Source organism: Neofelis nebulosa, chromosome 18 (genome assembly GCF_028018385.1).
Source record: "Neofelis nebulosa isolate mNeoNeb1 chromosome 18, mNeoNeb1.pri, whole genome shotgun sequence".
Lineage (NCBI taxonomy): Eukaryota > Metazoa > Chordata > Mammalia > Carnivora > Felidae > Neofelis > Neofelis nebulosa.
Genome location: NC_080799.1, coordinates 32,114,414 through 32,128,065, shown reverse-complemented (window position 1 = coordinate 32,128,065; position 13,652 = coordinate 32,114,414). Strand labels below are relative to the sequence as shown.

General features: G+C 45.3%; 1 long non-coding RNA gene across 1 annotated transcript; it reads right to left on the bottom strand.

Moving 5' to 3' along the window:
- Positions 1-9,527: 9,527 nt before the first annotated feature.
- On the bottom strand, positions 9,528-12,569 carry LOC131500839 (uncharacterized). The gene is made up of 3 exons (XR_009256493.1): positions 12,191-12,569; positions 11,248-11,461; positions 9,528-9,649 (listed from the first exon to the last, which is right to left on the bottom strand). It is a non-coding gene; the product is annotated as an uncharacterized LOC131500839 (long non-coding RNA).
- Positions 12,570-13,652: the final 1,083 nt, after the last annotated feature.

Below are 13,652 nucleotides of genomic sequence, written 5' to 3'. Positions count from 1 at the left end.
TTGCCTGAAGTTATTTGAACCCAAGTAACCTGACTTAAGAGCTTCATCTCTTTAAAAAACAAATTTGGGGGCGCCTGGGTGGCGCAGTCGGTTAAGCGTCCGACTTCAGCCAGGTCACGATCTCGCGGTCCGTGAGTTCGAGCCCCGCGTCAGGCTCTGGGCTGATGGCTCGGAGCCTGGAGCCTGTTTCTGATTCTGTGTCTCCCTCTCTCTCTGCCCCTCCCCCGTTCATGCTCTGTCTCTCTCTGTCCCAAAAATAAATTAAAAAAAAAAAAAAAAAAAAAAACGAAAAAAAAAAAAAAAACAAATTTGTTTTTTAAGTTTATTTATTTTTGACAGAGACAGAGTGTGAGCATGAGCAGGGGAGGGGCCGAGAATGGAGAGACACAGAATCTGAAGCAGGCTCCAGGCTCCAAGCGGTCAGCATAGAGCCCGACGCGAGGCTCGAACTCACGAACTGCGAGATCATGACCTGGGCCGAAGTCGGATGCCTAACCGACTGAGCCACCCAGGCGCCCCAAGCGCTTCATCTCTTAACCACCATGCTGTACTGACTCCTGGGAGCTCATGCCCAGTGAATTTTTATTGCTGGTGGTGTTTCCAAGTTTACGGAGAACTTTGACACGTCAACCTCATATGGTTCTTATGGCAGCGCAGTGGGATAAGTAGGGCAGACACTGCTAGACCTAGTTGTAGGTGAGGGTATGGATAGGATTATAGGACATGCCTGAATGACCCAGCCCATGAATGGCAGAGTTGTGAGTGAGAATTACGATCTTCTGATGCCTTCCAGAGCGCTGTCCCCCAGCACCACCTTACCTGTGCTTATTAGCATCCTCGGAAGAGATATGCCTTTTATTTAGGCACTTTTGGTTGCTCAGAAGCAAATAATACCATCAGCTGGCATTGTGATACTCATTTATTTTTAAAAACGTACCTGAGATCTTGGTTTTATTTAGGTTTGGTAAGGCCAACAGTTTAGAAGACGGCTGCCACTGAGAAGGTGGTTTGTTACCTCCAGTTCCCATTAGAAGGGGCACGCCCTGCTGGAGAGGGCTGTGTAGAGAAGCACCAGGGCCTGTCGGGGGGCAGGAGGAGCAAAGGGAAAGTGTGGGTCCAAGCATTTACTGTGGTTTTCATGGACAAGGCAAGGTCGGTACATGCAGCAAACATAGGATTGGCTGTTTTGAATAACCTTAGAAGGATGTGGGCTACAGGGATGGCCCCTAGTTGTCTGGTATCTGGCCTTGGTATGATGTAGGGCAGAGACATAGTGACCCAGACTGCAGGAACATGATAAAAGAAGGCGGATAGGGTGATGTGGATTGGTGATTAATTGGTTCACATTTCAGAGATGCTCAAAGGAAAATTGTTTTCTGTTTGTGGGAATTAGTGAACTCTGGGAGGGACAGTCCCCACCTGAGTCCAGAAGGCCCCCAAATGCCAAAGCATCATAAAACATGGAGTATAAAATCCATGATTAATCCGGTTTCATAGATAGAAAGTGGAGGTTCAGTGGATAAGGGAATCAGTCTTGGTGATCCAGTGTGTCTGCCCTCCCTGTGGCACTGGTGTTGCTGAACCCCAAGTTAGTTGTGGCAGAGACTGTGTGTACCGTGACCCACTTCACGGCTGGCTGGTGGGAGGTGAGGGGGTCCCATAATCAAATTACCCCCAGCAGAGAACAGTGTAAACCCAGACTTTTTCCCAAACTGGGAATTGTCACAAGGAAAGTGGGGAAAAAAAAAAAAAAAAAAGGAATTATAAATGCATTCCAGAATGGTTCTTAGGACACATCAAGCCAGTCTTTATAACTTCAAATTCACAAAGACATGGCAAAGAATTTCCAGTGGTGTTAATTAGAGTTGGCCGTCCCTTTATACCTGGGTCCCTCTGACATCAAGAAAGCTGTTACCAGGGGCTCCTGGGTGGCTTAGTCGGTTAAGAAAGCTGTTACCTGTCTTTTCCGGATTGGGCAAGAATTCAGGGTCATAACAGGCAACCTCAGCCGAGCCTTTGAAGACCAGAAAAACTTCAAGAAATTGATTTTTGTTAATTGGAGTTGCAGGTCTGATGAAAACATGCTTGAGATTGCTTTATCACCTGGTCGGTCACTTGACCGACTTGACCCTCTTTGCTTTGCAAGTTGTTCTAGGAATAGAGTGCAACCAAGCACCTGAGCAAGCCTGCTGTTTCAAGATTTCTGGTGCCAAAAAGGATTTCTGGGGAGAAGGTGCATCACTTGGCATAGAGAGTATCCTAGTAGGAAGTGGGTCAGAGAGGCTATTGAGCATAGTCCTTAAAAGCTTGGGCTGTCTTGTCAGACTGCTTATCTTCAAATCATGCTTCTGTTACTTATTTGCATATGATCTTGGGCCACTGTTTTAATCTTCCCGTGTCTCAATGTTCTCATCTGTCAAATGGGATGATATAGTGATGAGTAACAGAATTTATATTTATGTAAATATGTATTTATGTTCCTCAGCATAGGGCCAGGCATGGAGTAAAAGAAAGCTTAATACAAAATAAAGTCACGAAAACCAAGTGTTACTCATTCCTGTCCCAGCCCTATCTTTATGAAGTTTAGAGATTTGGATACATGGGAATATTCCCAACTAATGCCTGCTAGCGGAGAAAGAAAGCAGAACTCCAGAAGCGAAAGTACCCCAGAGGAGAGGGACTGTCCCAGCTGTTGACTCCCTTTATACTAGACTAGGAATAGACTGAGATGGCCCCAAGTCAGGTCTGTAAGACAGGATCCTGAAGGCCCGGGGAGCATATGCTGCAGGGCTTGAGTGTTTGCATACAAGTTCAAAGAGGTGGCTTCTGGGAGCTCAAGTGTGGAGGGGGACCACTGTGTCCTTTGTAGGGACTGGACCGTGTAGGCATCGGCAGACACGTAGGCAGACAGCCCAGCCTGACTGTACTGAACTGGCCATCGGCAGTGACACCTTGTGGCAGCCTTGGGGATGAGGGGATGAAAACAAGGTGGCCAGTCAGTGGATGAGAGGCCCTGGATTTGGAGTTTGCAAGTAACCTTTTGATTAACTAAAGCTTCAGGATTTTTGGACCATGGGAAGGGAAATCTAGAGGGAGATACTAGATTTCTTGCTCCAGTAAGCGTAGTAGGAAGGCATGAAATTAATTGGTGAAACTAGAGATGTGACTGTTTCCCGGGCTAATAAAATGGGTCTTGCCTGGTGGACACATGGGAGCTCATTTCACCCTCATAACAAATCTTCAAGGGTGTGTTCTCCCAGGCCCTCATGAAGCTGCACAGACACCCTGTGCACCGACTCCTGTAGCTCTGGTCTCGTCCCCTGTTAGCTTTGACCTACTCGCTCTCACCCAGCCCCACTGATCTCCATTCTCATGTGTGGACAAGCCGAGTGCTTTCCCACCGTGAGGCTTTTGTATCTGCAGTTAGTTCCCTGTGTCTGGAGTGCTCTTTCCCAGACCTTCTTCACAGGACACACTCACATGTGTACCCTAAATGGTACCCTTTCAGGAAGTTTTCCTGTTCACGTTCCTTCCTCCAAGTTCATCTCGGTCCCATCACCCTCTCTGACCCTGAAGTGGTCTTTATTCCTTTGTGGTTTGCCTGGTTAGAGGCTGTTTCCTCCACTGGACCGTAAGCTCCATCACAGTGACTTTGTGAGTGTTACTCAAGGTCATATTCCCAGGGGCCTCAACAGTGCCTGGCGCATAGTAAGCACTCTATAAACATTTGTGCAGAGAGTGAATGAGTCCTCATTTTACAGACGGAGCGCTGAGGGCAGAGACATGAAGTAGATCTTCCACGGTTACACAAGGTAGCAGGTGCTCTCAGTGTTTCCCATGTAGCCTAACCCTTACCTCTGAGTGTCTGCTCATCCACACAAGTGCCTGTGATGACTTTGCTCAGCACATGACACACGGAGGTCTGGGCGAAGTCACACCTCCGCCGGGGAGCGTCCCTCTCTTGGGGACTGACGTTTGTTGGTGGATAGCTCGTGCTCACAGTGTGTGAGGGCTGGTCGTGCACATCTTCCCCCAACTCCTTGTTCAAGGTCATCACGTTGGTAGTTTGAAGTCAGCCAGGGTGGGGGTGTTTACACCATGGAAATGAGCAAACAGTACATATCAGGGTCTCTTTCTCTTTTTCTTTCTTTTCCTTTCCTTTCCTTTCCTTTCCTTTCCTTTCCTTTCCTTTCCTTTCCTTTCCTTTCCTTTCCTTTCCTTTCCTTTCCTTTCCCCTTCCTTCCTTCCTTTTTCTTTCCTTCCTTCCTTATTTCCTTATTTCTTTTCTTTTTTTTGGAGAGTCATTCCTTGAACGTAAACCAGCCCATGACTAGATGTGTTTCACCCTTTGCCTCTCTGTCTCCCAGGGTTTCCCTGCAGGATTCAACTTGCTAGATGATTCGCTTTCCACTGTCTGCCTCCCCTCCCTTGTCTCGCTTCTGTACCCTGTCTCATTTTCTTCCTCAGTAAACCACTTGCACTTGCATGCTTGTCTTAAGGGAGATCCCAACTAAGGTGCACAATAAATAAGTGATGGGGCCACATTCAAAACTAGACCCGTGAGACTCCAAACCCAGTCATGTCTCACTGACATCCCCTGACTCTCCGGTCTTCCTCGCTCCTTGCTCCTCAGGGTGGCAGACATTCTCTGGATGTGGTGGCGGGGGGGCTCTCAAGGAGTGAGACAAATGCGTTATATTGTTGGGATTACCTGGCGATTAAGAAGTTACCCTTCTTATGTTAAGGGCTGCCTTAATTAGGACATGAGAAAATCTAATTTAGTTAGTGGATGAGGTATACACACACACACACATACGTATACACACACACACACACACATATATATATACACACACACACACATATATGCACACACACAATGTATACATATGATTTTAAGACACAGTCATGGTTTCTATAGAACTTTTAGGCATCAAGACAGATTTTATTGCTCTCTTGTGGAATGAGCCACACCATGCTTCCATTTCATGCTTGTTATAATTTACTGTGTATAGTTTCCAACTCTGTCTAAAGACTGCTCTGAATATTCAGGGGCCTCACTAGGTGATTTAACAGTTTTGACACACTGATGATGGTATTAGGTGCAAACTGACAGACCCTCAGCTAAAAAGATGCTGAAAGGCAGACTAGAAAGAGCTTAGGCTTTGGAGCTTTGAATTGATCAGGACACATTTGATCACAATGGAGAGAGACTCAGCTTGAACCGGTCCTAATGCCTCAGGAAATTGGCAAAGAAGAAGAACGTGTCAGGAAATCGGCAAGTTCATGGATGTAGTATTAGCTTTAGGTATGGCTGGATCAGGGGTTGCTTACTTAATAAAGTGTCTTTCCCTCACTAGATTATAAGTGCCATAAGGACAGCAGCCTTCTCTCTTCTATTCATTGCCGTATTCTCCATTATATAGGACGATGAATGTGGTAATAATAATAACAAATATTTACATTGTGCTTTGTAAGGAGGTAACAGTGTTGTAAGTGCCCAGCACATACTAGCTCAGTTAATCCTCTCAACCCAGTGAAGTAGATAAGTATTATGTTCCTTATTTTTGTAGACGGGGAGACTGAGGCTCTGAGAAGTCGTACAGCTAATTAGCAGGGGAGCTGGGATTCGGACAGAAGTCCTCTTGCTCCAGAGCTGTGCTTGTAACTCCAGTGCTGTATCCATTCAGTACACAGTTGTTGACTGAATGAATACATGTATAATGCTACAACTTGCCAGATGCAGAATATTCAGTAGCTACTGGTGATGGTACTTGTGTGGGCAGACTTTGTCTTCTGGGTCCCATTAGCTCTGGGTCCTGGCGTCTACCGCCTTCTGGATTCAGCATGGTTTGTCCTGACCAGGGGACGTTAGAGAGTCAGAATAGGTCATGCCCAAGGAAATGAGGCTGGAGATATTTGTAGAATCCTTTTTCTTCTGAATGAGGAATTTGGGGGTTATGAATAGATAAATCTCAGCCTGGGTTTTGAGAGGTCTTGACAGAATTATCTGCTGTAACAACAGAGTCTGACAAATGGGAAACACTTGGAAGGAAAACATCCCCAAACCAGACTTTTTAATACGTCTTTCTGGACACCTGTAGGTAATTATACATCTCCCCTCCTCACCTTTGTGTTGGAGGCCAGATGCAAGACACCTGGTGCTATCTGGACGGGAGTAAAACATGGTGAGGTCGTGTCAGCCCCAGGGTAGTCTCGCTGCTGCTCACCAAGTATTCCCGGGCCTCTGTCTTTTGGGCAGACGGAGGGCCCTCCATCCCCCAGCAGCGTGGGACATGACCGTGTGACTGGCTTTGGCCGTTGACCGAGGCACGGGAGTGACAGTTGTCGTTTTCAGGTGGAAGCTCTAAGAGCCAGTATGGGAGGCACCGACTCTCTTTTCTCTGCCACACATACTGGCCGCATTCCAGATAGTGGCTGCTGTGTGTGCTTGGGTCTGGGAGGGAGGTCAGCACCGAGCAGAGCCCCCGCCTGACCTGGGAAGAAAGTGCAGTAGTGAGAAATAAAATTTTGTGGTTTTAAGTTATTGCCCCTCAGGGGTTGTCTATTACTGAAGCATAGCCTTGCTTGTCTTGGTAATAAGCTGTTCGGCATGCAGGAAGTGGTCATTGAATTCAAAGAGGGAAGGGTAGAGGAATGATCACAGACTTTCAAATCAGAGGGATCAAGTTCAACTTTCCAGTCACTAGCTGTGCAACCTTGCTCTACCTTCTCGTCACTGAAATTGGAGTCATAAGAATGCTTCATGGGGGCGCCTGGGTGGCTCAGTTGGCTGAGTGTCCAATTCTTGATTTTGGCTCAGGTCGTGATCTCGGGGTTGTGGGATCAAGCCCCACGTTCGGCTCCGTTGAGTGTGGAGCCTGCCTGAAGATTCTCTCAGGGTTTGTCATCCTGTGCTTCACACACACACAGACACGTGCGCACACACACACACGCACACACACACACACACCCGCATTCCTGCCATCAGAGAGTGGCGGGTCCCAACAGCCCACCCTTGGTAAATCCTCGACCGGTATTTTAGTGCAGCTCTCTTCCTTACCTGACACCTTTCCATGTCTGGGCTGGTTTCCTTTTTTTTTTTTTTTTTTTTTTTGCTTTGCCAACACTCTAGTTAAAATATGATTTAGAACTTCTTTCCGTATCAAAATACAGGTAGGGTTCTGGGTGTCAAACACCTCGTCTATATTTGATTTGGAAGCTTCTCCTACAGTCACCTGTAGATTGTTAAAGTGACAGGGTGTTCATGCAACAAGTTTCCCCAGTGGGCATGGAGGGCCTGGTGGTACCGAAACCAAAAACAAACCAGGGTCTCCGGGTGAACGTCGGTTATTCGTGCCCTGCTATCAGCATGGAAGCAGCATCCACTGACTCTGTGTTCTAAAAGTCTTTGTGTGTGCGTGTGTGTGTACCTACTGTGTGCCGGGAGCTGAGAGAAGTGCTGATGGGTTACCACATACCGGGGCTGCGGGGACGAATACCAAACACAGGCTGGGCGGCTTAAACAACAGAAATTTATTTTCTCTGGAGGCTGGCTGTCTGAGATCAAGGGGTTGGCAGGTTTTGTTCTTTCTGAGGCCTCGCTCCTTAGCTTGTAGGTGACTGCCTTCTAGCTGTGTCCTCACATGGCCTTTCCTTTGTGCGTGCGAGCCCCTGGTGTCTCTCTGTGTCCTAACCTTGTGTACTTATGAGGACAGCCAGTCCGCTTGGACTAGAGTCCCACCCAAAGAGCCTCATGTTAACTTAATCACCTCTTTCAGTGCTGTGTCTCCAAATTTGGTCACATTCTGAGGTTAGGGCTTCAGTATGAATTTTGGGGTGGCCACAATTCAGTCCATAGCCACCACCCTGCCTCTGACCATGTGAGAGCTGGCTGGATTTGAACAGACCCACTCCTCCCCACACTTTTTGTCTTATGGAGGGTGACCTAATTAGTGCTCATCTGAACTTCTTCTCTTCCTTTATTCCCCATCTCTGTCTTCCCCAGCACTACGAGAAGAGGTCATATATCTGTGTCATAACAGTGGGGAAGACTGTGGGCCCTTATTAGCTCAGTGACCCTGGGCAAGTCATTTTACTTCACTAAGGTCAGTTTCCCTTTTTGTAAATTGGGGGTTGATGTAAGTACCTCCCACACTGTAGATGGGATTAGGTGGACTAATGGGCATAGCACATTAAATGCTCACTGAATTCTAGCTACTATTCATAGGATTATTTTGGTTGCAAAGGGCAGAAACTCATTAGAAGTAATTTAGACAATAGGAAGGGACTTTACGGACTCCAATAGCCAAATCTGGGAGGGGTAGGGGTGGAGTTAGAGGGACAACCAGAAGCGTGTAATAAACCATCCCCCTGTGCCTCCCATACCTGTTTTCATCGTGGTGGCTTTGTTTCTTCAGATTGCTTTTCTATACTTAACTAGAACCATGGCTCCAGTAACCTTCTCTGTTGCAGAATGGAAGAGACTTCACATGGCTACAATGTGAAAAGTGCCAGGGAGTGTCGCCTGGGTGGCTCAGTCGGTTAAGCGTCCGACTTCGGCTCAGGTCATGATCTCGCGGTTCGTGAGTTCAAGCCCTGCGTCGGGCTCTGTACTGACAGCTCAGAGCCTGGAGCCTGTTTTCAGATTCTGTGTCTCCCTCTCTCTCTCTGACCCTCCCCGTTCATGCTCTGTCTCTCTCTGTCTCAAAAAATAAATAAACGTTAAAAATTTTTTTTTTTAAAATGAAAAGTGGCAGGGAAAAACTCTCATTGGCTAGGCTTAGTTCACGTGGTCACCTGTGTGGCCAGATCAGAGGCCAACGTGCAGGTCCCAGGAAAGCTTCTTAGAGCAGGGGCTGCTTGGTAGGTAGTAATAACGGATGCCTCCCATCTCATCAGAATGTTCTCCGCATTGTGGCTGGCACTGGGTAGAAAGTAAACAAGTTCCCCCCTTTTCCCTTTTATTCTCCTTCACGCCCACTTTCTATTACACAGAAGAGTAATCCAGAAAAGAGAGTCAGCTCAACTGGGGGACTTGAGTAGTGAGGCAAGCAGCCTCTTAAAGAGCAGTAAGGAAGATTGGGGGCTGACGCCAGTGTGGGCTCCAGAGGAGAGGCCATCTGAACTCAAATCAGGCACATGTATCTCTTCCTGAAGACAAGACACATTTTAGGCCACGATTCACATTTAAGTTTGGAAAGCTAATTGGAAATCGGCATGAAGGGTTTTAGCAATTGCTCATACCCTTTGACCTCTCATGTTTACTTCTGGAGTGTCAAGAACTATGAAGGTCTGAGTTACTACCCTGCACACAAGTGAGCCAATTATCCTACCACCGTTTTCGTGGATGCAGGCAGAAGGCATGAGACTCCAGGGTCACAAAGGACTTTATTATTCCTGGCAGAGGGAGAAGCATGTGCCAGTTCCCTGGGCTCCTAAGGTCCTCGGAGGTGACATGGAGGTAGATTCAGGTGGACAGCATACACACAGTAGGTTGGCGTCCTAGCCGAGGAATCCCAGTCTTTTCATAAAGATGCTACCCGATCTCTGCCTTGGGAGGAGGCATGTCCTTTATCATCCTGGTCAGCAAATCTGCTTTCAGCTGTATTACGTCTGTCTTCCTATGCTGTTAGCTGTACAAACATCCCTGTAAAGATAGTCGGGAGCAAAAACTGTTGCAAGATGTGCAGAAACATGAGAGACACATAGACAGTTGTCTTCTAATAAGGAGACTCTTTCCTAAGGAAAGTATATCTGAAACATGAGCAAAAATTTATTTGTAAATAACCAAAAAGTCCCACATTAACTGGGTGGTTAAGCAGGCTGTTGTTCAAAATATTCTGCTGTTTCTAAAAATGTTCTGAAGGCCTTGGAATGGCAAGTGGAAATGTTCACCTTAAAACATAAAGTGTTAAGTAAGTTCAGCCTACAAAATTGAATATATGTTTTTGTTAACTATGTAGGACAATCTATTGTAGACAATAATTTGAAGGAAATTTGCTGAAATCTTGATAGTCTTTTTCTGGGCAGTGAGTCCAGGGGAAATTGTGTTTTTTTCTCCCCTTTTGGGTTAAAAAAGTTTTCAGTTTTTTTTTTTTATAATGAACATGTATTACTTTTATAATAGGAAAAAAAACCCAAGACAATATGACTTCTTTTCCCAAATAAAATGATTTTGAAAGCAGTGCCTAGCATTCACAATTTGGCAAAAACAGGGGAGGAAAGCATGAAATAAGTAGGGAAAAAGGTTTCAGTTAAATTAGATGTCCAATTAAGCAATTTGCTTGGCTGCAAAGTATCTTTTTGACAGACAATTAGTTCTGGGCAAGTCAAATGTTTCAACAATGTGTTCTTATGGGGCAATTAAAGTAATTCATATTTGATGTGCAGAAGTGTTGTGGTAATTGGGAAACTTTCCTGAATGGCAGTTGAAGGCAGGCTTGTGGTGTTTTATTTTTCTTCCTTGAAGTTGTCCTGATTGAAGAAGATGTTAAGTCATTTCCTTGACAAGTTATGTAGCTGGAGCTGCTAAGGGGACTGGTGGATAGTAGAGTAGAACTTCCTATTGGCTATAGGAAGTTGTGTTTGTGGAAGAATACAAGGTTCGACAGTAACAACGTTAGCAACACTCGTTATGGTATCATCAGCATTTATACAGTATCCACAAATAGTTATCAACAACAGTCATTCAATGGAGATTTTGAGTGTTTATCCTGTGCCAGAACTAAGTGAACTAAGCACTTTCTATGTCTGTTGTTTTCTACAACTATGCCATGCAGGAGATTTGATTGGGGTCTCCCTATTACAGACGAGGAAACTGGGCCAGAGAGGTTAGGTGACTTGTCCAAGGGCGCACAGCACATCAGTGATGTTGCTGAAATCTGAGTCCATCAGTCTGACTCTGAAGCCCTTGTTCATACATTCTTGGACTTATGTACTGGGATTTCTTGGAAAATAATAATGCTTTATACCTTTCTCTACTTTCCTGGATAAAGTAATCTGACTTTCACCCCAGGGCAAGGAAGGTATACTGTACATGCTTCATTTGAGAGAGAAAAAAGCTGACACACAGAATGGATTAGGAAGTTCTGTAAGCCATGCAGTTAAAGAGCAGAAAAATTCTATTTTGAAGTAGCAGGGCCTTGACATCAATGCTGTTGGTAAATTTTAATTGATAATGTCTTTTGTAGTCCATGAAATTGGATGAGAGGTGAGGTGCTGTATTAGCCAAACTTTTACACTTACCTCTTGCTCCCATTGCAAGCAACTCCCACGTCCACAAATATTACTGGACTTCAGATATGGCTGGGTCCAGGTGCTTAGCTGATGTACTCTGGAATCTCTCCGATCTGTAGCTGTCAGCTTTCAGCTCTGTTTTCATTCATGTCGACTCCATTATCAGGTTCTTTCCGGTGTCATCAGTAGCTCCCGATTTGTCTTAGTGAAGCTTAATACAAAACTTAGAAAAAGAACTTACATTACCAAGAGTCTTGACAGAAGCTTTGGGGCTGACCTCATTGAACATTGAGGCTCATGTGCCCATCTCCGAACCAGTTATTGTGGCCACGGAAGTAGAAGATGGTGATAGGTCAGTCCTGGTCATGTGCTTACACTTTGTGCCAGGGCATGGTGTTAATTCTACCCAAACTACATGGATGAAAAATGAAAGAAATATTTTTTTGCCCCAAAGAAAGCAGAGATGCTGTTACCAGTGAAGGAGAGGGTGCTAATTGGGTAAAGTAACGGTTATATTTGTAGCCAGCCTGGAATATTAGAAAGAAGCTTACATAGGGAGTCAGAAGATCTGGTTGTCTATTCCTAGCTCTGGTGGAAACTGGCTGTGTGACTGTCATCAGTCACTTGCCCTCTCTGGGCCCCAGTTTCTCTAGCTGTATGGTAAAAAAGGGTGGCCTGGCGGGGGGCCTGATGTTCAGTCTTATTTCAGGCGTTTCTGAGCGTCTGGTCTTTTGATTTGCGAGTAGCAAGCACTCAACAGACAGGATAATCTTCTTACTGACTTAGAGCTTCCTTTTTGAATGTCAGCTTTTGTTGTACGTCAGGGATGCTTATTCTCAGGGTGGGAAAAGTCATTTTATTAAAACAGGTGTGTACCCTGGTAGTTGAAATCAGATGCTTGCAAGGTTTTGTCAGCTTCTTGCCTTGGGGTTTGAGATTGGGGCATGCCTACCTTGATTGGTATTTCTGGTCACGATGTCTCAGCTGCTCCTGGGAAGCAAGAGCAGAATCTGCAATAGCAGACTTAATCAGCAGATGTCATTTGGCAGTTGGTTGATTGTGTTGGAATTTTTGCTGCTGATCTCATTCTATCTTTTTTGTTTGTTTGTTTGTTTGTTTGTTTGTTTATTTGGAGGGAGACAGAGACAGCACAAGTAGGGGAGGGGCAGAGAGAGAGGGAGAGAGAGAGAGAGAGAGAGAGAGAGAGAGAGAGAGAGAGACTCTCAAGCAGGCTCTGTGCTGTCATCGCAGAGCCCAACATGGGACTCACTCTCATGAACTGTGAGATCACTACCTGAGCCGAAACCCAGAGTCTGACACTTAACCAACTGAGTCACTCAGGCACCCCACTGCTGATCTCATTCTAGAGAGTAGTTTGTTTAGTTGTGACTTGTTTTAGTCTTAGAGAGAAAGGAAAGAAGGCACAAGGTTTGGGGGGAAAGACTGCTAACATTAAGGGAGTCCCTTAGTCCCTTAACAGCTGATACAATTTTACATCACCATCACCTCCTGGGAGGCCCGTAATGGTGTCTTTGTATGACAGATGAGGAAACTGAGTTTAGACATATTGGGCTGTTAGCATATCAGAGTCATGTCTTTTCTTGATGTTAATTCAACAAATATCTGCTAAGCTTCCACTATGTGCTAGGTACTATTCTAAGTGCTGACAATGCAGGAATAACAAGACAGACCCATTCCCTGTACTCACGGAGCTCATAAAAGAGTCGGGGAGGCCAAAAATAAATAAGCAAATATGTAAAGATTTCCAAGACTAGGAAGTACTGTGAATAAACCAACACTGGCAACACTGATGGAGACTGTCTGAGGTAAGGAGTCAGAGCGCCCATAAATGGGGTGGATAGATCAGGGAAGGCATCTACGAGAATGTGAGCTGACACTTAAATGATGAGATTCAAACAGCTGGGAAAGATGTCTCAGCAGAGAGTAGGACAAGTGCAAAGGCCCTGAGGCAGGAACAAGCTTGGGACAGAAAGAAGGGCACTGTGCTGGTGGAGGGTGAGAAAGGATAGTAAGCCCCAGTGATAGGGGACTTAGGTGGTGGCCAAATCACACAGCTCTGGGAAGCCGTCGTGAGGAGTGGTTAAGAGAAGGTTGGCAGTATTTTTATGATTTGTTTTTTAATAGCTTTTTTGAGGTGTAATGTACCTACTGTAATTTTTATCTACTGTAACTGTGCAGTTAAATGATTTTCAGTTGTTCATATGTAGATTTTCCAGTTGTGGAACATTTCTATCATACAAAAGTTCCCCCATGTCCATTTTTCTTCCTTCAATTGTGCTTATATGTAGGCTTTAAGTCTTACAGCTATTAAAATAAATTCTATTTTTTCAAACTTTATTGAGATATAATTGAAATGTAACATTGTATAAGTTTAAGGTATACAACAGGATGAT